The sequence below is a fragment of the Acinonyx jubatus genome, chromosome A3 (assembly GCF_027475565.1).
Source record: "Acinonyx jubatus isolate Ajub_Pintada_27869175 chromosome A3, VMU_Ajub_asm_v1.0, whole genome shotgun sequence".
NCBI classification, from domain to species: domain Eukaryota; kingdom Metazoa; phylum Chordata; class Mammalia; order Carnivora; family Felidae; genus Acinonyx; species Acinonyx jubatus.
The window spans coordinates 121608457-121633476 of record NC_069388.1 but is presented as its reverse complement, the minus strand read 5'-3'; the positions used below and the strand labels follow the sequence as shown (position 1 = coordinate 121633476).

The following is a 25020-nucleotide window of genomic DNA, read 5'->3' as shown; positions in this document are numbered from 1 at the left end:
TTTTGGTATCAGGGTATTGCTGGCCTTATAAAATGAATTTGGAAGCATTGTCTCCTCTTCAGTTTTTTTGAAGGAGTTTGAGAAGGATAAGTATTAAATGTTTGATTGTTTGGTAGAATTCATCAGTAAAGCCATCTCGTCCTGGAGATTTGTTGGGAGATTTTTGATTACTGATTCAGTCTCTTTACTAGTAATCTGTCCATTCAGATTTTGTTTTTTTTCATGAATAAGTCTTGGAAGAATGTAAGTTCTTATACACTTCTAGGTTGTACAATTTGTTGGTGTGTAATTGTTCATGGTAGTATCTTACAGTTCTCTGTATTCTGTAGTACTTATTGTAACATTTCTTCTTTCATTTCTTATCTTTCTATTTTAGCCCTCCCTGTTTTTCTTGGTGAGTTTAGGTTAAATACCAATTTGTTTATATTTTCAAAGAACCAGTTTTTAGTTCCATTGCTCTGTTCTATTGTCTTTTTAGTTTCTATGTCATTTATTTTTGCTCTGATTTTTATTATTCCCTTCCTTTTACTGAGTTTTCAATTTTTTCTAGTTCCTCTAGGTGTAAAATTAAATTGTTTTGGATTTCTTTTGTTTCTTGAAGCAGGCCTGTATGTCTATGAACCTTCTATCTTAGAGTCACTTTTGCTGCATCTCTTATATTTTAGTATGTCATATTTCTGTTTTCATTTGTCTCTAGATATTTTATTTTTTCTTTGATTTATTATATGATCCAGTACTTGTTCAGTAACATACTGTTTAATCTCCTATTTGTAGTTTTTCTAGTTTTCTGCTTGTAATTGGTTTCTAGTTTTATAGCATTGTGGTTTGAAGGGATGATTAAGATTTCAGTATTCTTGAATTCATTGAGACTTCTTTTGCAGCTTAACTTGTGATCTGGCCTGGAAGGTGTTTTGTGAACACTTGAGAAGAATGTGTTTTTCTGACTTTGGTTGGAATGTTCTGTGTATATCTATTAAGTCCATCTGGTCTAATTTGTCCGTCTGGTCTTGTTTGTTTCAAATTTTTGCTTAAATTCTAGTTGGTTAATATATAGAATAATATTGGTTTCAGGAGTAGAATTTAGTGATTCATCACTTACATAAAACACCCAGTGCTCACCCAGTGCCATACACAAAAATAAAAATGGATGTAAGGCTGAAATTTTTAATTGATTTTATGTTTTTATAGTCTATCCATTGATATAAATGGGGTGTTAAAGCCCCCTGCTACTATTGTATTGCTGTCAACTCCTTTCAGGTTTTTAATATTTTTTGCTTTACATATTTTAGCCCTCCTATGTTGGGTACATGTAGATTTATAAATGTTTTATCTTCTTGGTGGAATGACCCCTTTATTATTACATACTTCCTTCTTTGTCTTTTATTATAGTCTTCATTTAAAGTCTGTTTTGTCTGATGTGAGTAGGCACATCGGTTTCCTTTTTGTTTACACTTGCAGGGAATATCTTTTTCCATTCCTTCACTTTCAGACTATATGTGTTCTTACTTCTGAAGTGAATCTTTTGTAGGCAGTATATAGATGTGTCTTTTTTTTGTTTTTTTTTTTGGTCCATTCAACCAGTTTGTGTGTTTGGATTGGAGAATTTAACCCTATTACATTTAAAGTAATCATTGATAGGATGTGCTTATTGCCATTGTGTTAATTGTTTACTGGTTGTTTTGTAGTTCCTTTTTTGATCCTTCTTCCTTTTTCTTTCCTACCTTGTGGTTTAATGACTTTTAGTGTTATATTTAGAATTCTTTATTTGCTTTTGTGTATTTACTGTAAGTTTTTGCTTTATTGTTACCATAAGGTTCACATATTATCATCCTGTGTATTTAACAGTCTATCTTAAGGAGATAGCAATTCAAATTTCAGCAGATTCCAAAACTACATTTTTATATTCGTCCATGTCTTATGTTTTTTTTTTTTTTAGCATTTATTTATTTATTTATTTTGAGAGAGGGAGAGGAAGAGAGAGAGAGAAAGAGAATGGGGAAGGGCCAGAGAGAGAGAGGGAGATAATCCCAAGCAGGTTCTGTGATGTCAGTGTAGAGTGCAACGTGGGGCTAGAACTCATGTACCATGAGACTGTGACCTGAGCTGAAACCAAGAGTTGGATGCTTAACTGACTGAGCCACCCAGCGGCCCCCATGTCTTATGTTTTTGATGTCACATTTTTAAAAAAAATTTTTTTTTTTTTTTACTTTTGAGACAGAGAGAGACAGAGCATGAATGGGGGAGGGTCAGAGAGAGAGAGGGAGACACAGAATCTGAAACAGGCTCCAGGCTCTGAGCTGTCAGCACAGAGCCTGATGCGGGGCTCAAACTCATGAACCATGAGATCATGACCTGAGCCGAAGTCGGACGCTTAACCGACTGAGCCACCCAGGCACCCCTGATGTCACATTTTACATCTTTTTATTTTTGGATTCCTTAACAAGGTTTTATAATTTTAGTTAAATTTACTACTTTTGTCTTTTAACCTTTGTAATCTACTACCTTTACTATATACCTTTCCAGTGCGATTTTTACTTTTCTCTGTTTTCTTATTATTAATTAGTGTCATTTTTTTTTCAGCTTAAAGAAGTCCTTTTAATATTTCTTGTAAGTCGAGTTTATTAGTGATGAACTCTTTTAGCTTTTTTGGAAAACGCTTTATTCCTCTTTCAGTTCTGAATGAAAATTTTGTTTGGTAGAGTACTCTTGGTTGGTAGTTTTATCCTTTACAGCACTTTGAATATGTCATGCCACTCCCTTCTGACCTGCAGTTTCTGCTGAGAAATTTGCTGATAGCCTTATTGGGGTTTCCTTTGTATGTAAAATTTTGTTTTCTCTGCTGCCTTTAAGTTTCTCTCTTTAATTTTTGACATTTGAATTATAATGTGGATTTATTTAGGTTCATCTTCTTTGGAACTCTTTGGGATTCCTGGACCTGAATATCAGTTTCCTTCCCTAATAGGAATTTTTCAGTCATTATTATTTTTTTAAAGTTTTCTTTAAAACTGCCCCTTTCTATCTCTCTTCTCCTTCTGGAATCTCTATAATGTGAATGTCATTCCACTTAATGTCCCAAAGGTCTCTTAAATTATCATTTTTTAAAAATTAAATATTTTTAAGTATAATTAACATACCATGTTATATTAGTATCAAGTATATAATATAATGATTCAACAGTTCTATACATTTCTCAGTGCTCATCTTAATTTTTTTTCTGTTTGCTGCTCTATCTGGGTGAGTTTCATTGCTTTGTCTTACAACTCACTCATCTGTTCTTCTGCTTCATCCAATCTATTGTTGAACACCTTAAATATATTTTTTCAGCTCAGTTACTATGCCAGCTCTGTGCCTTCTGTTTGGTACTTTTCTTATATTTTCTATCCCATTATGGAAATTCTCATTGTGTTCATCTATTCTTCTGAGTTCAGTGAGAATCTCTGTGACCACTACTTGGAATTCTTTATCAGCTAGATTACTTACCTCAGAACAACTAAGGTCTTTTTCTGAGGTTTTGTTTTGTTAATTTAGAATGTATTTCTCTGTCTCTCATTGTACTTGACTCTGTGTTTATTTCTGTATATTACCTCTCGTAGTCTTGAAGGAGTGGAGTGGCCTTGTGTAGGTGATGACTTTTCTTACTCAAGTTTGCCCTAGCTTTTGGATGTCTCTTTAACTTTTGTGATTATCTAAATTGCCTGATTTATTTTTAATATGTCCCTGTTGTTGAGGGTGTGCTAAGACCTGTCAGTGATCCAAGGGGAGGGATTTCATTTGGTACTTAGTTTCAGGCTGATTGGAAGCCAGTCCTCCAAGTAGCAGCTCTAAGAGTATGAAAATGTATACAATTCTATGCAATAATAATCTCTGTTGGTTTCCAGACCAGGAGATTTGGAGGTATTCGCTGGGTGATAGTTGCAAAAATTGGGGCTGCAGATAAGTATATGAGCTCCTTTTTGGGAGATGTAATCAAACTGTGGTGAGGCCAAGGGGGTATGCAAGGATGGTGTCTCTGCTTATGTTTCCTAGGAGTACCTCCTTAGCCTTTAGATGTGGGACAAACCTGAGCCTGTCCCTCAGGCTAAAGCTTTAGGTTAAGTAAATAATTATCTTTCATAGAAAGACTGGATTTGTGTTTCAGTATGCTGTATCCACAGTACCCTGGGATAGTGGCCTGCCAAGAACTGTCATTGGTTGTTACATTCACATGGAGTTCAGGAACTTCACCCCCCATGGCCACCAGAGCCAGGCAATCAAGAGGTGTCTTCTATATGTATTATGCCTGCTGGTTGTAGCTAGGCAGCTGGTGAAAGTAGGGCGTGGGGCATGTTTGCCTGCTTCAGAAAGGCAGTGGGATAGTTGGGCCTCTGCTTGCCCTTAGCTGTCTTAATAAGGTGACAGGAGGGTGCTGCATCTGAACATGCCTACCTGTGCTAGCAGGATAGGTGGGGAGTGGAAAAATGGCATCTGCCATTGCCTCTGTCTCTGGGGAGAGGTTCACCTGCCCCTTTCCCTCCAGCAGATGCTTTTATATTAGCAAATGAATCTCCATATATAGCCTAGGAACTTTTCAAATTGCTACGTTTTTTTTTGTTGTTTTTTTTTGCTGGGTCTTAGGGTGAATAAAACCATAGTTAAGCCTTATAAAAGGGGAATCTTAGTTTCATGTGGCACTTTGGGTTTCTTGTACATAAGCCCTTTTGGTTTTCTAAAAATCCGACTATTTTGGAGGCTTGTATCTCTAATGTAGATCCCTTATGTGAGGAACCAACCCTTTGCTCCTCCAAGGGAATGTGGCACTGGTGAGATCCTTCCTACTGTAGGTCGCACTTCTGGGTGTGAGGTTTTTGCTGAGACTGTATCTTTGCCACTCTTGTGCATGTCAATGTGATATTTTTATCCTTTGTGGTAGAGAAGCAGTTCATGTAGTTTTCAGATCTTCCTCAGGGGGAAATGATTCATATGTAGCTGTAGATTTGGTGCATCTGTAGGAGGAGGTGAATTTAAGATCTTCCAATGCTGCCACCTTGCACAAGTCCCACTTGCCCATTTTTCTATTGGAGGTTTGGTTATTTTATAAGTAGACTTTGGAGGAAATATTCTTTTGTATTTTATAGAAATTAGACTTCATTGTATATGTTTCAGTTTGATATTTGTCCTAATTTTATTTTTTCCAAGTTGAATTTAAAAATATGTATAGTTAAATTTCTTGATTTTTTTATTTCATGATTTCCAGGATTTTGATTTTATCCAATCTAAGATGTTTTCTTCTTATTGTTTTAATAATGTACTATAATTATATAAGATGTTAGCCCTCTGGGGAGCTGGGTGGTTGGTAGGGGGACCTCCTCTCTGTATGATTTTTGCAACTTCTTGTGTTTCTGTTATTTCAAAATAAAAAGTTAAAAAACAAGGTAAAACAAAAGGTAAAAAGCACTTTAAACCGTAAGTGATACATAGGAAAATTTGGTAACCCTTGTCTGTACTAAGTGCTCAAAGAAGACATCTTTTGTGCTTTAAGTAGTGGTGTGATTTGTTGGGTTTTCCAATAGAGATAGTGGATAAAAACTAAAAAGAGCAACCAATCTGCGCCTGGGTAATACTAATAACAATTTCCTCATTTGTGTAATACTTTGCAATTTTCAAGCCACCTTTACATAAATACTGTCATGTAATCATCAAAACATTCCTGTCACCACAAGTGTGTTGTTCCCTCTGTGTACATGTGGCAACAAGCTCACAGTTTAGTGACTTGTATAAGGTACTGGATTCCCAGGTGACAGAATTGAGGTTGTCTGCTGTGCTGGTGCTACTTCTAGTAGCATTGGACTTTGACGATTCTCTTTCAGAGAAGAAAAGGTCTCTGCCTCTAGTGTAGGACACAGCCAGTTGGCCTGATAGGAGCCATGTGGGTTTTGCTGTGAGGAGTGCCATAGGAGATGGAGAACATGGGTGGGGGTTGAGGGCAAGATGAACCCAATCAAAAAGGCACAACTGCTGTATCCATACAACTGCTATTATTTCTGTTAATGAACTACTGATAAATAACTGGAGTACATAATATGTCTAAGTGTTATGCTTAGAATTTAGTAGGTGTTATTATATGTAAGCTATGTACTGTAGTTTTACCTTCATTTTATAGTTGAGGAAACCAAAGCTTAGAAATAGTAAGTAATATGCCCGAGACCACGGAGAGTGGCCAAACTTAGATTGGAACTCTGGGCTACCTGATTCTAAGGAGTCTGCAGAGAAGGGAAGAAGTGAAATGGCATTCAATAAATGTTCACATTCTTCTGTGCTTCCTTTCCAAGAAACTCGACTACTCTATTTTTACTAATTTGCATATGACATGATGATGTGAAGGCACTTTTGTAGGTAGTTATCACTGTCTTTCCGACCAGACACAAAGTTCCTAGTGCTGTCAGATTTTTATCTTTTTTTTTTTGTTGTTGACTTTCTCCCCTCTCTGGAGTCTGGCAGCAGGCTCTTCACATAGTGAGCTTCACTATCAATTGCCTTTGGGCTCATATACTTAGAACCACAACAGTTGATGATCTAATACTGGAATGTATTAATGTATTTATGTATTTTAGAAGGACTTGTTTCCTTATTCTTAGCCTCCTGTCCTTTTTTTTTTTTTTTTTTTTTTTTGGTAGATGATCACTGTAATCAGAGATCAGATTAGAGAGAAGCGAAGTCTGCAGTTAGGTAGGTTAGTGACCTCTCTTGTCTAAGAATTGTAAGGCCTTAGAGGGTAGGCATTCCAATACAATAATTCATTCAGATTCAACAGGCATTTGCTAATAAGCATTACTATGTACTAAACACAGTGCTAAGCTCTTTATGTCTGTAATCCTTGGAATAATCCTGTGAGGTGGAGGTATTATTTTCATTTTGCAGATGAAGAAAGTCTGAGTTCACTTGAATCTCCCAAGATCACATCCCTTGTCCTGATAGGCATAGGATTTTAACTCAGATCTCTCTGGTCCCGAGTGTATCTCCCTTTTTTACAGAACTGATAGGTGAATCATTAGGCATACAGGAATATTTATGAATTATAAGTGAATTAATTTTGATATTTGGGAATTCTGCTTTTCTGAAATTCAGTTACCTATGGTGCACAACCACTGGCAGGGATCTTCTTAGGTTTCTTTTCAGCTACCCAACTGTCTATCCATTCATATCTGAGTGGTATTTATTCATTTTTGAATATGTTTTATATTGCTCTGGGTGAGAGGTTCTTAGGGGCCCGTCTTCACTACATGCCCCTTATGTCCTCTTATTCTTTTAGCCAGTGCCTTTTAGTTTTATTGGCAGGTACCTTTTCCTTACTGGATCCCCTCAGAGTGAAGGCTTCTCAAGGTCTTGTTCTCTCAGTCTCCATACTCCTGCACTCTCCAGTGGCAATATCATTCATTTCAGTTACCACCTATAAGTGACACGATTCAAAAGCCTCTCCAGGGCTTCAGCTCTGATGACTTATTAAGGATCTTCATGAGGATATCGCATAGGCATTTCAAAACCTATCCTTCCCTACTTCTATGATTGTGTCACTTCAAATTCTCCCTCCCTCCCTTCCTACATCCAGCAAAGCACCACATCTTATTTATTTGACTTCTAAATATTTTTCAAAATCAACTCCTTTATGTCTTTCTCTACTGTCAATCCCCAGGGAGGGCTGCCACTATCTCTTGACTTTTTTATGTCTTTGGACTCCTTATTTCATTCCATCCCCATACTACAGATAGAACATCCTTCGGGGGACCTGGGTGGCTTTGTCAGTTAAGTGTCTACGACTTCGGCTCAGGTCATTATCTCACAGTTTGTGAGTTCGAGACCCACATTGGGCTCTGTGCTGACAGCCCAGAGCCTGGAGCCTGCTTCGGATTCTGTGTCCCCTCTCTCTCTTCCCCTCCCTCGCTCTCTTTCTGTCTCAAAAGTAAAATAAAAACATTTAAAAAAAGAACATCCTTCAAAAAATTTGGGCCATTATCTTCTTTAAAATTCTGCAGTAACTTTGCATTTCTTTCAAGGCAAAGTCTAACTTACTCATATAACCTATAAAGCTTCCTGTCTCATTCTGTTACCTTTATCTCTTCCCTGTTCCTCCAAAAGAGCTACTAATGTTTTTTGACCTTGTGATCGGTCTGAGTTAGGGTCCCTTATTTGCGTCCTGCTTTCCTTTTTAATAGCATTTACTATATAGAATTGTAGTTGTTTACGTGACTGTATTCCCCCACCAGATTAGAGATGCTTGAGCCCAGGAACTACCATTTTCACCACCTTACCACCGCTGAGCACAGTGACTGGCACATTGTGTATGGTCAACAAACATGGGTTGAGGCTCCTTTTGACAGCCCTGAATCTAATACCTTGTAAAATCAGGCATATAGACATTTACTTCTATTTGGAAGCTGTAATGGAAAGCTCAGAAGATTCAGTCATGTAGAAAACAAGAAAAGCTCTTTGTTTAGTAGTAATTGTCTCCTGCTTCTTATATTCCCTTAGTGAAATATAGGTGGTGTGATAAAAATAATTATGTCATACAAAGTGCAGCATCTGTCTCATCTTTGCCATACATCAATCTTGAAATTTCTTGCAGATAAGTGTGCATTTTGTATTAAAGAGAATTCAAAAGATCAAGAACAGTGACTTTTTTAAACTGAAGAGACTGATTTCAAAGAAACGATGTTATAAATTTAGCAAGAAGTAAAGCATCAGATTATCTGTCAATTTACTTTAACTGATTAAAATATGCCCAGGGCATGACTTCTCAATATAAGGGTCAAATGCCATAGGAAGAGTTTGCAGAGTATTTATGAGAATCTGACCAGAAATTCAAATCACCTTTTCATGTAGAAAAATGCACACTGCTGGTTGGGAGGAGGGGGGGAGGCAGGCAGGAGATTAGAGCCACTGTCCATGTACAAGTAAGGTGAAGATCTGTTTATGGAGAGTGAGAATGTAGTGCAGAGGTTAATGATGTTCTTTGTCCCCACGGAGAAGCCTCATGAATGGTGCCTCAGTTTTTCTTTATCTGTCTCAGGTTTTTTGCAGGCATAGGAATAAGGTACAGTGTATCAATATTAAATGCAAATTAAGAAAATTCAGGAAAGTATAATCCAGTTTCAAACATAACTGGATTGGGGAGTAGTTATGAAACTGCTGCAGCATTCTCTTAATGCTTTCAAAATAAAAGAAGTGTATTTGAGTTCAGTTTCCACCTAAATGTGAAGAATCTCCCCTTGGGTTAGTGATGTACAATGCAAGTGAAGAGAATGTGGCTCAGTGCAACAGTTTAATCCTTGAGCTTTTGGGAGAATGAGATAGTATGAGAAATATACAAAGGGGGCAGGGAGAATTGGGCCACTTACAGTAGAAGCCTTTGCCTGTAAAGCAATGTTACTCTGTCTTGAGCCAGATGTAAAAGGGGTAGAGGGAGCTGAAGAGTGGAGAATAGAATAGGAAAAATTACAGTTGCAGAAGGTATCTTGGCCACAGAGGAAAGATCCTAATAGCCTTCAGGTTCCAATTTCTCTCTCTCCCCCTCTTTTTCCTCATCTTCCTTTTTGACTGACCTGGTTGCATGTGAAATGTATATACACTAATGTAGAGCCTTTGCTATCTCCCAGACACTTGCAATCAGAGACAATAATATTTCAAAACCCTTTCCTGTCCTTATGTAAACTTTGAAAGCCCTGTGTAGACACGTCAGGACTGTGATGCCTATCTGATAGACAAAGAGAAGGGCTTAGAGAGGCTACGATGACTTCTCTGAGGCCACTTAGTGATTTATGTCAGAGTGGGGACTGCAGCCAAAATCTCCTACCCTCCTGTTTTGTTAAGCAGCATGTTTGTGAAATATGTGACCATTATATAGTAGATGTTTGTAAGAGTTGGTACTGCCTTTCATAAACACACGATCCCTGCCAGGGTGGAAAACAGAGGGTGATCTGAACAGTTTGTGTGCCTTTATCTTCTAATATTTTGAGAGAGATTTTTTTCTGCTAGAGGAGGCTATCTTCCATCATAAATGATGCTCACAATAAGACTAAAAGCTTCATTAAGCTAAAAAAGAAGAAAACAGAATCACAGTTCATGGAAGCATTTGTGGAGAATACATTAAAATTAATGATTATTAGGCTACTTAAATTATTTAAAAGGCTTGAAAATTCTAAATATTTGTGTGGAAATGTAAGCTTGTTACTGCCCATATTCTGATCAGTCTCCTGGATTGTAGGGTGGCTGGCCATTTTCTCTGGGCTTTGAGGGAGGTACCTAAATGGTTTAAGCTTAGAGAAAATAAACATCTGGCTCTAGCACACTGTCAGATGTTTATACAAGAGTTCCACATCCTGCATCCCTTTTCTTCTACAAGTCACCAATTCTGGGCCATTCTCAACTCACTCTGAGCATTGAAAGTTTCAAATCTCCTGTAGATACTTTCCTCTTCTAATAGAATTCACCGTAGAAGGCAGTGCTGAAATCAAAAGAGTGATTCTTTAATGGTGGGGTCTCAGGCAATGTTATACATACATTTGTAATCTACCCTCGTGTCCAAGTATGAATGTTCATCTAGTTGGCCTCTTCCATACTCTCTGCGGATTGTCACAGTGTCGCTCCTGTCTGGGTCAGGCAGATGCACCCAAGATCACACTTTAAAATCCTTGTGAAGAGTATGGTGTAGAAGAAAAGGGCTTATCTGGGAATCAGGAGACTGTCCTTATTCTATTTGTATTAATAACCCACTCTGTAGCTATGAGGAAGTCTAGTTTTCTTTCAGGATGCAAGTTTCTGCAATTGCAAAATGAGTTTTGGCCCATGTAGAAAAGAATTGTTAAATCACATTAGCTATAAGGTCCATTCTATCTAACTCTGGTACACAAACACAGGACTTTATTACAATATATTTTAAACATATAAAGCTAATTATAAACACACATTAGCCAGTATTAAAAATTGCCATCTTTGCTTCTGATTTTAAATAAAACATCGTGCATGAAGTTGAAGGCTATTGGTGCCACAAACTAATCCCATTCTTCTTTTTCCCCTTTTCCGATAGTAATTACTGTTCTGAATTTTGTGTTTAATATGACCATCTGTGGTTTCAGTTTTCAACATAAGTATATATACATAAAAATATATAGGATTGTTTTTAATGTTTTAGAACTTTATACAAGTGGCATTATATTGACACACCAATCTACAACTTGCTTTTGCTCCTATGTTTTTACATGTACTTTGATATTTCGTAGAGCTAGTTTATGTATTTTAACTGCTGTATTACTCCATTGTATAATGCACCACAATTTATATTATCATTGTTTTACTAATGTGAATTTGCATTATTTTTAATTTTTCACCACTCTACAAGCAATATTACAATAAACATTCTTCTGTAAACTTGTCTCCCAGTGAATGTAAGTGAGTATTTCTCTAGTAGAGGAACCTAGAAGTGGAAATTGCATCATAGGTCATCTACATCATCAGTTTCACCAGATGTTGCCTGGCACTCAAAGTAGTTAGTCGCTGAAACTCTGACCAATAGTAATGAGATTTCTAATTGCTTCACTTCATTGACAGCACTTATCGTGGCTCACTTTAGAAGTTTTGCCAATCTGATGTTTTTGAAATAGTTTCTCATTTTTATATTTCCCACATTACTGTTACTGAGGTTGAACACATTTTCATATTTTTATTGATGTTTGGGCTTCCTGTTCTGAAGGAAGTCTATTTGTATCGTTTACTATTTTTTCTATTTGGTTGTTTTTGAATTTTAATATTTATATGGGATCTTTATGTGTTGTAGGTAAATACAGTAGCATGTGTTGAAATTTTCACCTAATCTGTAGCTTCTTTTAATTCTGTGAAGTTTTTTATTTTTTAAGTTTATTTATAATATACAGTGTATTATTAGTTTCAGATGTGCAATACAGTGATTCAACACTTGTATTTTCCAAAGATATAGCCACGTTGTGTGTCTTGTCTAACATGCTCTTCTAGAACTTTGCTATTCCCTTAGTTAAGGGATGGAATCAATGTCACTTGTACTTAAAATTGGGAGGGACTTTGTGACTGCCTTGATGTAAGGTTTGGCAAAGGTGATGTTATATGACTTTGAAAACCAAGTCTCAAAAAATGTCGTTCGTTTCTGGGTGCCTGGGTGGCTCAGTTGGTTAAGTATGGCTCAGGTCATGATTTCATGGTTGGTGAGTTCAGCACTGGGCTCTGCACTGACAGCACCAAACCTGCTTCAGATTCTCTGTCTCCCTCCCTCTGCCCCTCCCGAACTTGTGTGCTCTCACACGTGCTCTCTCTCTCTCTCAAAAATAAGTAAATATTTAAAAAATGTCATTCATTTCCGTCAGGTTATCTTGGGATGCTTTCTCTTGGAATCCAGCCATCATTCTGTGAAGAAGTACAAGCAGGCTTTAGAGAGGCTCACAAAGGTGAAGAACCTAGGCCCCTGGTCCACAGCCCTGGTTGAGCTCCAATTGACAGCTAACACCAACTTGCCAGTCATGTGAGTAAGCCATCTTGAAAGTGGGTCCTTTATGTTTCCTGCAGCCTTACTGAAGCTTAATTGACAGTAAAAATTTAGGTATATTTGAGTTATACAATGTGATGTTTGAAGTATTAATTGTTTGAAGTAATTAATTTATCTAGCACTGTCAAAGAGATGTCTGAATTCCCATGTGGCATTATTCACAATAGTCAAGTTATGGCAAAAACCTAAGTGCCCATCAATGGATGAATGGATAAAGAAAAGGTGATATATATGATGTATATGTAATATACACATGATGGAATATATATACACTCACATGCATACATACACACTGGAATATTAGTCAGTCTTAAGGAAATCCTGCTATTTGTGACAACATGGGTGGACCTAGAAACATTGTGTTAAACGAAATAAGCCAGACACAGGAAGAGAAGTACTGCATGATCTCACTTATATGTGGAATCTAGTAGAACGGTGATTTCCATGAGTTGGGGCATAGGGAAATGGGAGATATCGATCAAAGGGTATAGAATTTTAGTTTTGGAGAATTTTGCAGAATTAAGGTCTGGAGATCTAATATATAGCATGGCAGTATGGTGACTATAGTTAATAACACTGGATATAATCTTGAAATTTGCTAAGAGGGTCGATTGTGTTCTCACCAGAGACACAACAAAACCGGAAATGGGTCTTTTACCCATAGTCATGGGACACCAGACGTAAAGGAAAAAGCCATCCCCACTGAGCTCTGCATAGATTATGTGTTTTTGTGAGCATAATAAACCATTAATTTTTAGGGTAGTTTGTTAAGCAGTAAAAAATATCTGATATAATCAGATGTATCAGTCTTATCCTTCACCGTGTATATGCATATATGATAATATATATTGTATAACAATATATAAAAATATATATAGTCAAATGGTGCTCTAATTTTGTTTTACTATATGAACAATGTTTCCAATACAATTTATTGGCATCTATCTGTAGATTTTAATGTTACCTCTGTCCTATATATATTTCCATATACTTGTGAGTCTAAGTTCCTTAAATTTTTCTTAGCTTTGTTTGCTTATTTCTATGCCACTATCACATTGTCTTATTTGATATAGATTTAGAGTCAGTATTCACATCTGTCAGAACTTATTTCCCTATTTGGTTTTTTCTTCATAATTGTCATGACAATTTTTGGCCTTTTGTTCCTCAATATAAATTTTAATATTAGCTTGTCAAGTTATATAAAATACTTTATTGCTATTATTTGTAGGTTATTTTAGAAATTAAATCTTGCTCTTTTTTGTTATAACAAAATTATAAATTTTAATTTATAAATTATAAATGCAAATGGACAAATACCCATATTTATAGAATAGAAAACAGAATCCACATATGTATTCACACACACGTAAAAATTACATGTTTTAATTATAAAGCTGTGTATTTGTCTTTTTATTTAGGAATGATTTATGTGCCATAAAATATGCCAATCTTAAGGGTGCAGTTTGTTGAGTTCTGACAAATGTATACATGCCTATAACACACACATTAATTAGGATATTACCTTCATTTCAAAGTTTCCTCATGCCTTTTTCTGAACAATTTTTTCTCACAGAAAGGGTGGGAAAGTGTTCTGGTATCCCTCACCATAGAGTAGTCCATCTCTCTTAATCTTCATGTAAAGGAAATAATTAAATGTGTACTTATTTGAGTCTAGTTCTTTTGGTTATTATAAAGTCTCTGAGATTCATCCATGTTGCTGCAGATGACAATGGAATTTTTCATTTAATTATTGAGAAGTAATGCATGGCATAAATATACCACAGTTTACTCATTCTCTTATTAATGGACATTTGGATTGTTTGTAATTTTTGACTATTACAAGTTACTAAGAACATTCTTGTACAATTCTTTATGTGGACACTTATTTTCATTTCTCTTGAGTAAGTACTTGGAGTGAAATTTCTGAGTCATAGGGTAGATGTTATTTCACTTTTTAAGAAGCTGCCAAACGGTTTTGCAAGATGGCTTTAGTATTTAAATTCCTAGTAGCAATACATTAGAGTTTTAGTGGCTCTACATCCTCGCTAACGTTTGTTTTATCTTTTAATTTTTACCATTCTGGTGAGTGTGTAGTAGTATCTAACTATGGTTTTAGTTTGTATTTTTCTTACTACTAGTAATGTTGAAAGTCTTCATGTGATTATTCACTGTTTATATATCTTGTTTTGTTAAGGGTCTCTTCTACTGTTTTCCCATTTGTAAACTTTGGGTTGTCTTCTTCTTCCTGAATTGTAGGGTCTTTAAAACTATTTTCTGTATATCATTTATTGCAATAATTTGCCATTTTTTGATGATGTCTTTCAAAGAACAGATACTAAACAGTTGATGAAATCCAATTTATCATTTTTTCTTTTGTGAGCTTTGGCATGCTATCTAGGGAGTCTTTTTTTTTTTTAATATACTTTATTTTTTAGAGCAGTTTAAAGTTCATAGCAAAATTGAGAGGAAAGTACATAGAGTTCCTGTGTACCCCATACATGTATATACATGTGTAGATTTCCCCATTATTAACATACCCCACCAGAGTAGTACATTTGTTATAATTGATGAAACTATATGGACACATAATAATCTTAAAAATCCATGGTTTACATTAGAGTTCACTTGTGGTGTTGTATATTCTATGGGTTTCAATAAATGTATAATGACATGTATCCACCATTGTAGTGTCATACAGAGTCATACTGTATCTAAGAAATAATTGCTTACCCCAATACTTTGAGTATTTTTTCTTCTCTATTTTACTAATTTTAAAGTATTAGTCTTTACATTTAGGTCTGTGATCCATTTCAAGTTTGTTGTGTATGCAGTGAGGTAAGAAACAAGATTCATATTTGTTCCAAATGAATATGCAGTTTTCCCAGCATGATTGAAAAGATTCTCTTTTCAGATCGAATTACCTTGGCACCTTTGGCAAAAATCAAATGAGCATATATGTGCTATCCTGTAGATCCTTATGTCACTACCACATTCTCTTGATTCTTATAAATTTATGGCGAGTCTTGATAAAAGGTAGTACAGCCTTCCAGCTTTGTTCTTTCTAAAAATTGTTTTGGGTAAGTCTAGGTCCTTTGTATTTTGATGTAAATTTAAGAATCAGCTTGTCAACTTGTGCTCTGACCTAAAATCTGAAACCAAAAATTTTATACATTTTATCTAGTTTTCTATTTGATTATAGTAAGAGAGTGAAACTTGTGTGCCATATCCAGAATGAAGGTTTTGATGGTTAAATTTATGTTAGCTGGGCTGGGCTGTGGTACCAAGTTGTTTGGTGTGACATTCACTTAGATATTGCTCTTCAGGTATTTTGCAGATGTAACTAACATCTAGTCTGTCAACTTTAAGTAAAGGAGATTGCCCTCAACAATGTGGGTGGGACTTATTCAATTAGTTGAATGCCTTAAAAGCAAAACTAAAATTTCTTGAAGAAACTCTGCCTCAAGACTAAATTATACACCTGAAACTAATATTATACTCTGTTAACTCAAGTTGAAATAAAAACTTAAAAAAAAAAAAGGAAAAAAGATTGGAATGTAGAAATTCTGTCTGAATTTCTACCTGGCCAATCCTACAGATTTCAGACTTCAGATCCCTAACTGATACAGAAGGGTGAAAAACATCATTATTTTAGTCATTCACATTTCAGAGAATTTTTCCATTGACTTACTGTTAAGTGTGGCATAATTCTGAGAGAAAGAGAATGATAATCTTTTATAAAGGGAAAAATTAAGAAAACATCATGGAAACAACCCAGAAAGGGCAGCTCCTCAGTGTAGGAAGCTGTGGCTGGAATGACTGGGAATATGCAGCCTGCTGACAGTGTGCCGTTTACTGAGCATTTTCATACAACTAATCATGCCTTCTTTTTATGCATCAGTACAACCTCTGGGAGAGACCCTGGTGCTTAGCACACAGACATCCTCAAAGAATTCATGGTTTAGTGAGACAGTCACATAAACAGAATGAATTGAATGCTGTGACGGGGCTAAGTCAAGGTTACTGTAAGAATATTTCAGAGGCATGGACTGTCCTTTAATTAATCAAGTACATGAAGTGTATTATCAGTGATAGGAGGTATTTAAGAGAGCAAGTAGCTGAGAATATGGTGGGAAGCTTCAGCTTATGCCATGCCCAGGACTGATAGGACCAGATCTTGTATATCCCACAAAGCTCTCTGGAGGGCAAGCCATGTGTGAGGAAAATCTTCTACATCCTTGCTTTCCCAGTGTAGAATTTTCTTGACTGTGTGGCATAGTGAAAAGGTCCCAAGGGATTTATTTCTTTGGAGAAATACCCCTTGCTTATGTGTAGATCTACAAAAAAGCCTGTACCTACATACACATGCAGAACTGATCTGCCACAACCAAGAAATTCTACTGAGACAAATCTCATGATTAGGATCTCACCGTCTATATCTTCTCTGCCAGCCATTCCCCTTGGGTGAATGACTATGCTTTCTAGTCTATATCCCTGTGTCTTTAGGGATGCAGTGTATACTCTGAGAGCTGTACTGGTGCATGAATTACTATTCACAAGAGAAAGTGGAAACTCAGGCCAGGTGTTGTGTTCCTAAGATCTTTGAGTCAATTTCAAACGTATCATCCTTGATGTAAAGATGATACCCATCCTCAACAAGAATTTTACAAGCAATAAGTAGGTTTTCTGGGGTCCTCTTGTGGCACAGTTTCTGAATTTCTCATTTTTTGAATTAGTGGGAGTGGCAATGAGGAGCCTGAAGGATATCTATTACTTCTAGGCTCAGAAGTGTGAAGGGTGGGTGTGGAAAAGCAAACAGCTATCATGTGAGTGGACTGTGGGGGAATAGCATGCCTTTCTGGGGTGACATAGAGCAAGAACGTATAGGATTTGAAGATACCTGTGAAACCATTACCATGACCTATATAGGCAAACTCATGAAGTTGTAAACATTAAATATGTATCGCTTTTTGCATGTCAGTCCTACCAACCAACAAAAAAACGAAGACATAGGGAACAGTCACTGAAAGGGTTGAGGATATCAGGGATTTTGTTGATGATGGACCATGAGTTCCAGAGGGTTTGGTGAAAGAGAGTTAAGAATGGGTGGAAGATGGTGTCAGAGGATTTGAAGAGCCATAGAGGGGGATGGCGTGAAAGATTTTGCCATTTTTCCAGTTGCTCAGACCAAGTCTTGGAAACATACTCTCTAGCATTGAACAAAGATGCAAATCCCACTTCATTTCACTTCCACTAAGCTAGTTTTTTCTCCCTTGGCTGGACTTCTAACTGGCCTCTCTTCTTTCACTCTTGCTTCCTCTTTCTTATTCTCCATACAGCAGCGAGAGTAGTTTTTTAGGAAGCATATTCAAATCATGTTATTCTCTTGATCAGAGCCTTTGCAGGTATTCTCATCATGTTTAGAACAAATTCAAACCCTTACCAAGACTTATACAGATGTGTATACACTGGCCCATGGCACTTCCTTCCCTAGCCTCATTTCCTACCGTTCTATTCACCTCATACTGCCAGTAGCCATGCCAGATGCTGTGTATGCTCCTGTCTTGGGGCTTTTTCTTTTATTATTACTTTTACCTCTGGATATTTGTGTGGCTCACTTCCTCATTTCATAAGATTTGTTCAGATGCCATCTTATTTGACAAGCCATCCATGGCCACCTTGCCTAGAATAGCACCTTCTTACCATTCTCTGTTTATCCTGCTTGTTTTTCATAGCACTGAACATAATACTTTGTTTATGTTTGCTTGTATACTGTCTGTTGCCCTGATTCTCTTCCTACCACATGAATGTTCTGTGCAGAGACTGGCCATTGCTGAATATATTGTCTTGCAATAAATATTTATTAAATAAATGAATGAATGATTGAATTAAATGAATCTATATTATATAGTGTTTCCTAACATTTATATTTTAATTCCATTTGCCTCTTCTGTCATGTCAGGGAGCTCTGTATGGAGTCCTGTCACTTCTTTGCTTGAGAGACTTTTTCTGCATTTTTTTGGACAGTGATTCAAGTCCATCTGTGATTTGACATCACCCTATATATTTGTTTTTATCATCCATTACCCCAGCCAGAAGCCACTGCTCCCATATTTGTCTTATTTTTGCCACTAGAAGTTTGCAAATCTGTGCCCCTACTTGTCTCTTCTGAAAGCTGTGTAGAGCTTGAAAGCTGTGCCATGAAACTTTTCACTTGATCATGTGCTTTTCCATATATTTTGCAGATAAAAACTTAGGGGTGCCTGGGTGGCTCAGTTGGTTGAGCGTCTGAGTTTGGCTCAGGTCATGACCTCACAGTTTGTAGGTTTGAGCCCCACGTTGGGCTCTGTGCTGACAGCTCGGAGCCTGGAGCCTGCTTTGGATTCTGTGTCTGCCTCTTTCTGCCCCTCCCCTGCTCATGCTCTCTGTTTCTCAAAAATAAATAAAAAACATTAAAAAAGTAAAAAAAAAAAAAAAGCTTAGGTAATAGGAAGATTAATGGATACTTCAGGAGAATTTTAAGAATGTCACAAGCCTCTCAACTCTAGTACCCTAGATTTGTCTTTCCAGCAGGATTTTTAACTACATGGGGAACACGTTTTTATGTGGTATATTTTTCTGGAGTAGAAATCATCTGCTTTCAATTTGTATTTTAGAGACCTTCTCCCAGTTTGCTCTTCAAGAGCAAATGCTTATTATTCAGAGGGGGAATAAAAGGACTGCAGGGTGGGCCTAACTTTGGACATTAGAGAACTGCCAAAACTCCCAACATTTTTTTTCTTTAGATACTGGCAAAATTTACCATAAACCTCATTCTTCTAGAAAAACTGAATAAGCTAACCAGATCTTACTCTAATTTTGTAAATCTGCAAGAACTCTATAATCTTCACTATCATCACTGATATTATGATAGTCTGTATCTGAAGGTGTAGATCCCATCATGACCGCATTCTAGTGGGGTGGAATTCTATGCATTATGGGGGTAACAAATATTTTAATTAATAGGAGACCTGTCTTCAACTAGGTGTCATGTTTTAACAAACTGTCATCCAATAACATGAAACAAATTTCAGTGAAGAATTAATTTGTTTTAAAATTAATGTTGAATCTTTGGTGCCAAATGGGTATAATAATTTAATAGTAATAATTAGATTTTATTGTAATTAGCTTAAAATCAAGTATACATTGAGACATGCAAAGTAATGCAGGAGTTGATTTTGTATTTATGTGTTCTCTACAGTAGATGACTACAGATGTCAGTTCTTACCAAAATAGTCTATAAATTTAATGCTGATTCAGTATAAATTGCAAGCTTAAAAAATGTTGACAGATTGATTTTTGCTTTCATCTGGAAGAAAAAATGATTAATAATGGCCAGGAAATTTGGGGGACAACACTGGGGGGATATTCTCTTCTAGATATCAGAGTAAGCTGTGATGTACATGTAATGGTATTAATGCACTGGCAAAGGAATAGGTAGATAAAGAGAAGATTCATAAGTTTATGTTAGTGTTTTATATATGATGGAGTCAGCACTTCTAATGAGTGAGAAAAATCTTGATTATTCAAGCAATGATTTTGGAAAATATGCATTGAATTAGCAATAAATTTAAGTTGGATCTCTATCTTACATTTTACCCATTAAGAAACCCAGATGGATTAAAGATAAAATGATTTTTTAAAAAAAGTCTAATGTATTATTAGAAGAAAATTTTCTTCTAGTCATTCAGTGGAAAGATTGGCACCATGGCCAGAAACTATAAAGGAAAAGAAAGAATACAAATATGACTTCATAAAGTCTAGAATTTCTGTTTGACAAACTGTAACATCTATTATTTCAGTTAACAAAATTTACTGTGTAGCTACTATATGTAGAACTCAGATGGGAACAATATATAGTTAGTATGGAATACAAGATAACATTTTCAATGTGTAAGGAATTTTTACATAGCAATAGAAAAAAAGATGAACAACCTGGGAAAAAATGGGAAAAATACACATAAAGGTAATTTAGTAAAGTATGAAAAGCCAATAAACAAATGAAAGAAAAAGCCCATAATCAGATATGTAATTTAAAATAACAATTAGATACAGCTTTTCACTTACCGTATTCATAAAGATTTAAAGGCTTGATAGTATCCACTATTGGTAGGAGTATAAGCAAATGGGCATCTTGATTCATGTTATGAAAATAAAAATTGTACATTTTTTTGGAGGGCAATTTGGCAATGTGTAAATTTAAAATGTGCATAACTATTCACTAGCAATTCTGTTTCTGTGTCTAGAAATGAATCCTAAAGAAATTACACAAGTGTGCAGAGGTTTTTATGCAAAAATCTTTGATTTGTAGCAATTCTTATAGTAACTAAAGGTGAAAAAATCACCTAAACATTGACCCATAGGGTTTGGTTAAATAAATTGTGTTATATCCATACAATGAAATTCTGTGAAGCTGTCCAAAATAACTACAAGGAAACGTGCCCACAATATAATGTTTAATTGAAAAATCAGTTTTACATTATGTAGAGAATGACTCGATTTTAAAGTGTATATAGGAACTCAAAAATTTATGTATGCAATAGTAATACATTGAAGTAGCATAAAATGTTAATGATAATTATCTATGAGATACAGGATTTCAGAGGATTTATATTTTCTTTATATATGTCAGTATATATATGTCAGATTTATTAAAGAACAAACATGCATTGCTTTTATAAAAAGAGGTATTTTCAAATATTAAATAATAAAACCATAAAAATAAACCATAAAAATTTAGGTCACAGCTCTCTCTGCGTACATTTTCTGGGAGGATTTGTAGGATGTTTAGTCCCAGATTTTTGTTGCACTGAGAAATTAGCTTTGTCAGTTCTCAGCAATCATTTTCATAAACATTTCTGTAGGGACAGAAACTGAGATTCAGAAAGACGACTAGGATAAGCCAATGGTTCTTGACATCTTATAACATGGTCAATTTAATATAGTAAGAAGAGCTTTTAGCTGGAGGAGTCTGGTCAATTCACCAACAATAGCACCTATATGTCCTTAAGAAATGTATTTGAGGGCATCCTAAAAATTCATAATAAAGAGATTTATAACATTGGCTTCTGAGTTCAGCCCACTGCGTATCTTTGGTCATCCTGCCCAGAAGTATATTCTTCTTTCACAGAATGGACTAGAATGCACTGATTGCCTAGTGGTTCTATTAGATCTGTGTGTTCAGATCAGCCCTTAAATCCCCACTTCTGGTATCACCTCATTCTTTGACTCTCCATTCTTTAAAAAATGAAAAGTTGCCTTAACAACAGTGGATAGTGGCAGGCTAGTTCTTTTGGCCTAAAGGAAAGTGGACAGTCATATGTCTAAACATAAGTTTCCTAAAGGATGGATTAGCTTCATGCCTGGGTAGAGTTTACAGAGATTTGGTTCTTGAACCAGTGCTACCATCAGCAGTTACTGTAATTCCTCTGGACTCAGGAACTCTCTTACCTCCTTCCTGTATTGGATTACATAAAGTTCACCTGGCTTCCTGTGATAAGCAGAGCCTTTAATGCTAGTTTGCTGTGGTCTATGATAGAGGCCTGGCATTATTTTTTGGAACTCATATAGGTGAGAGTATAAATGTGTCAACCCAGAGAGACATGATTATACATGGGCTGTATTCTTTTGGAGGTCTCCCTATATCCTATGGAAATGGGGGGTTAAGCCATTCACACAGGTAACCCAGTGTGCTGTACAGAATGTGAAGAGCAAGCAGGGGACTGTGAAGGCTCCGAGAAAGGAGAGTTTTGTACCATTGTAGAGACATAGGATGCTCAAAGGAACGGGTAGGGAATGTATAAGATTTGAATGAATAGGAATGATAAGGAAAATGTGAAATGTGAAATGTGACCCTTTTTGTAAGGGTCAGGTGGCTTCTAGGATACAAGGTTTGCATCCTCGGGGTACTTGAAGATACCCAAAAATATATGATTGTTTCATAAGGCCTTTTGTGGAACAGAGGAACATGAAGGGGGATAAACAGAATCTGAGAAGTATACATCACTGGGATCTGAAAGATAGGTTTATAATGCCTCTTTGTCAATAGTATCAAAAAAAGAGAAGGTCATAGGACTTCCAAGGACCTTCAACAGGAAATCAGAAACAACAGGATCATTGTCTGAGAAGTTTGAGATTCTGATTGAATCTTGCCACACATGCATAAAGTATTTTTTCTCAAACCATGACTTCTTTCTAGAATACCCTTTGCTGCTTCAGTTTGTTTATATCCTGTCCATTATTCAGTGTTCCAAGTGTATTTTCTATGATGTCTTAATTGATTAACCACAGTAGTGATGTGCTCATTCTATGAGCTTCTGTGGCTTTTAATACCTCTTTTATGTATAGAATAAATTATGTACTGTCTCATGGCCTCTTGATGATTGTATATGTTCCACATCCCCTAATAGGATGTAAGATCTGTGGTCCTATCCCTTAGCAATCACCATGCTGGAAACCTATTAACTATGCAATTTGTTGAGTAAGCTACAAATGAATATTCAGATTTTTGTTTAGATCCGTGGTTGTATTACAGCCTCCTTAGGGGTGTTTTGGAAATGTATGGAGGGCACTTTTGGTTATAATTATTGGGGGGATCACTGACATTTACTGGACATGAAGTAGGTATGCTGGATATACCGCAATATGTGGTACTCTCCTGCATAATGAATGATCCCATGTCTTACATAATTTTTGAATGACCCACCAAATACTCAGGTAGGTTAAAAACATTTTCATAATTATTTGAGCCAAGAAGCAAACTATATTCTATATATAAACACAAAATTTATATTTGTACTAGTTTAATATACACTGAATTTTCCAGGAATGCAACCGCTATGTAAATTAAGAGATAATAGTATATTTTTGGGGTTTAGAATTTTGCCAAGTTTTCATTCACTATTTTGGAAAAATCCCATCATTGGCTGGATCACCAATATAATACATTTGTATAGATTTGTATTTATAGAGGTTTCATTCATGGGGCAACCATCTCATTATTTTACGTGTTCTTTGGTAGGCATGCCCAAGAATTCACTCATTGAAATACATGTTATTTTATGATAAATTACTTCATTTTTATATTTATTTTATATTACTGATAAAATATTTTGTTATTTTAAAATTGTGCACAGGAAGGGTATATTGTCTTTGAATTTCATCTCAGGATAGTAAGAGGGCTGTTAGGTCTGATAAGATTCAAAACTGCTGATATAGATTGTCAGTTTTTCCAAATATTAACCATGGAAAGTTTGGGTACCTTGCTGCAGTTCCAGAAGTGTTGTCTAAGGTGTTGTCAATGAAAATCAACCCAATTCACACTAATGGCTTAAGTTAAAATTTGACATTTCAACATAGCTTGATGGATATCTAGGGAGTTGTTTGCAATATAATCATTAGAAGTCACATGATAAGTTAAAAAAAATTTCGAAGTGTTAAGATGCTCAGATCTTCTAATCCGAGGACAATCCACATTTTAAGCCCTACGCACTCTCATTTTCAGGGCATAGCTCATGATTCCAGGAGCACTGGAAGTTTATCATCTGTTAAGACAGTGGTTCTCATACTCTAGCATACATCAGAATCAATGGAAAACTTATTAAAATAAGGATTTGTGACCCCTGTCCCCAGAGTTTCTAATTCAGTATTTCTTTTTTAAAAAATTTTAATTCCAGTATATTAACATGCAGTGTTCTGTTAGTTTAAGGTGTGCAATATAGTGATTCAACAAGTCTCCAATTACTCAGGGATAATCACAATAAGTGTACTCTTAATCCCCTTCACCTATTTCAGCCATTACCTTACCGACCTCTCCTCTCGTAACCACCAATTTGTTTTCTATAGTTAAGAGTTGGTGTTTATCTGTTTTTTCTGTGTTCATTTGTTTTGTTCCTTAAATTGCATATCAGTGAAATCATATGGTATTTGTCTTTCTTTGACTAATTTATTTCACTTAGCATTATACGCTTTAGATCCATTCATTATGTTGCAAATGGCAAGATTCTATTCTTTTTTATGGCTGAGTAACATTCCATTTTATATATTTATACTATACATATATATACACACACATACACTATATATATATACTAGTACATATTACTGTACACACACACACACACACACACACACTACTTGTTTATCCATCCATCTCTCAATGGACACTGTCTGAACTCATAATTTGGCTTTTTTAAATAATGCTCCAATAAATGTAGGGGTGTGTATATCTTTTTGAATTAGTGTTGGAATATTCTTTGGGTAAATACCCAGTAGTGGAGTTACTGGATAATATGGTAATTCTATTTTTAATTTTTTGAGGAACCACCACACTGTTTGCCACAGTGGCTGCGTCAGTTGTGTATTCCCACCAACAGTGTACGAAGGTTCCTTTTTCTCCACATCCTTTCCAATGTTATTTCTTGAATTTTTAATGTTAGCCA

At 35.8% G+C, this 25020-nt stretch overlaps 1 protein-coding gene across 1 annotated transcript in view; it reads left to right on the top strand.

Moving 5' to 3' along the window:
• The window catches only part of TDRD15 (tudor domain containing 15), a 688321-nt gene that overhangs the window by 74407 nt on the left and 588894 nt on the right, over window positions 1-25020 (top strand). Inside the window, exon 4 of the mRNA XM_053201184.1 lies at window positions 12366-12520. The gene's annotated coding sequence lies outside the window, so the exon portion shown is untranslated. The remainder of the gene's footprint in view (window positions 1-12365; window positions 12521-25020) is intronic.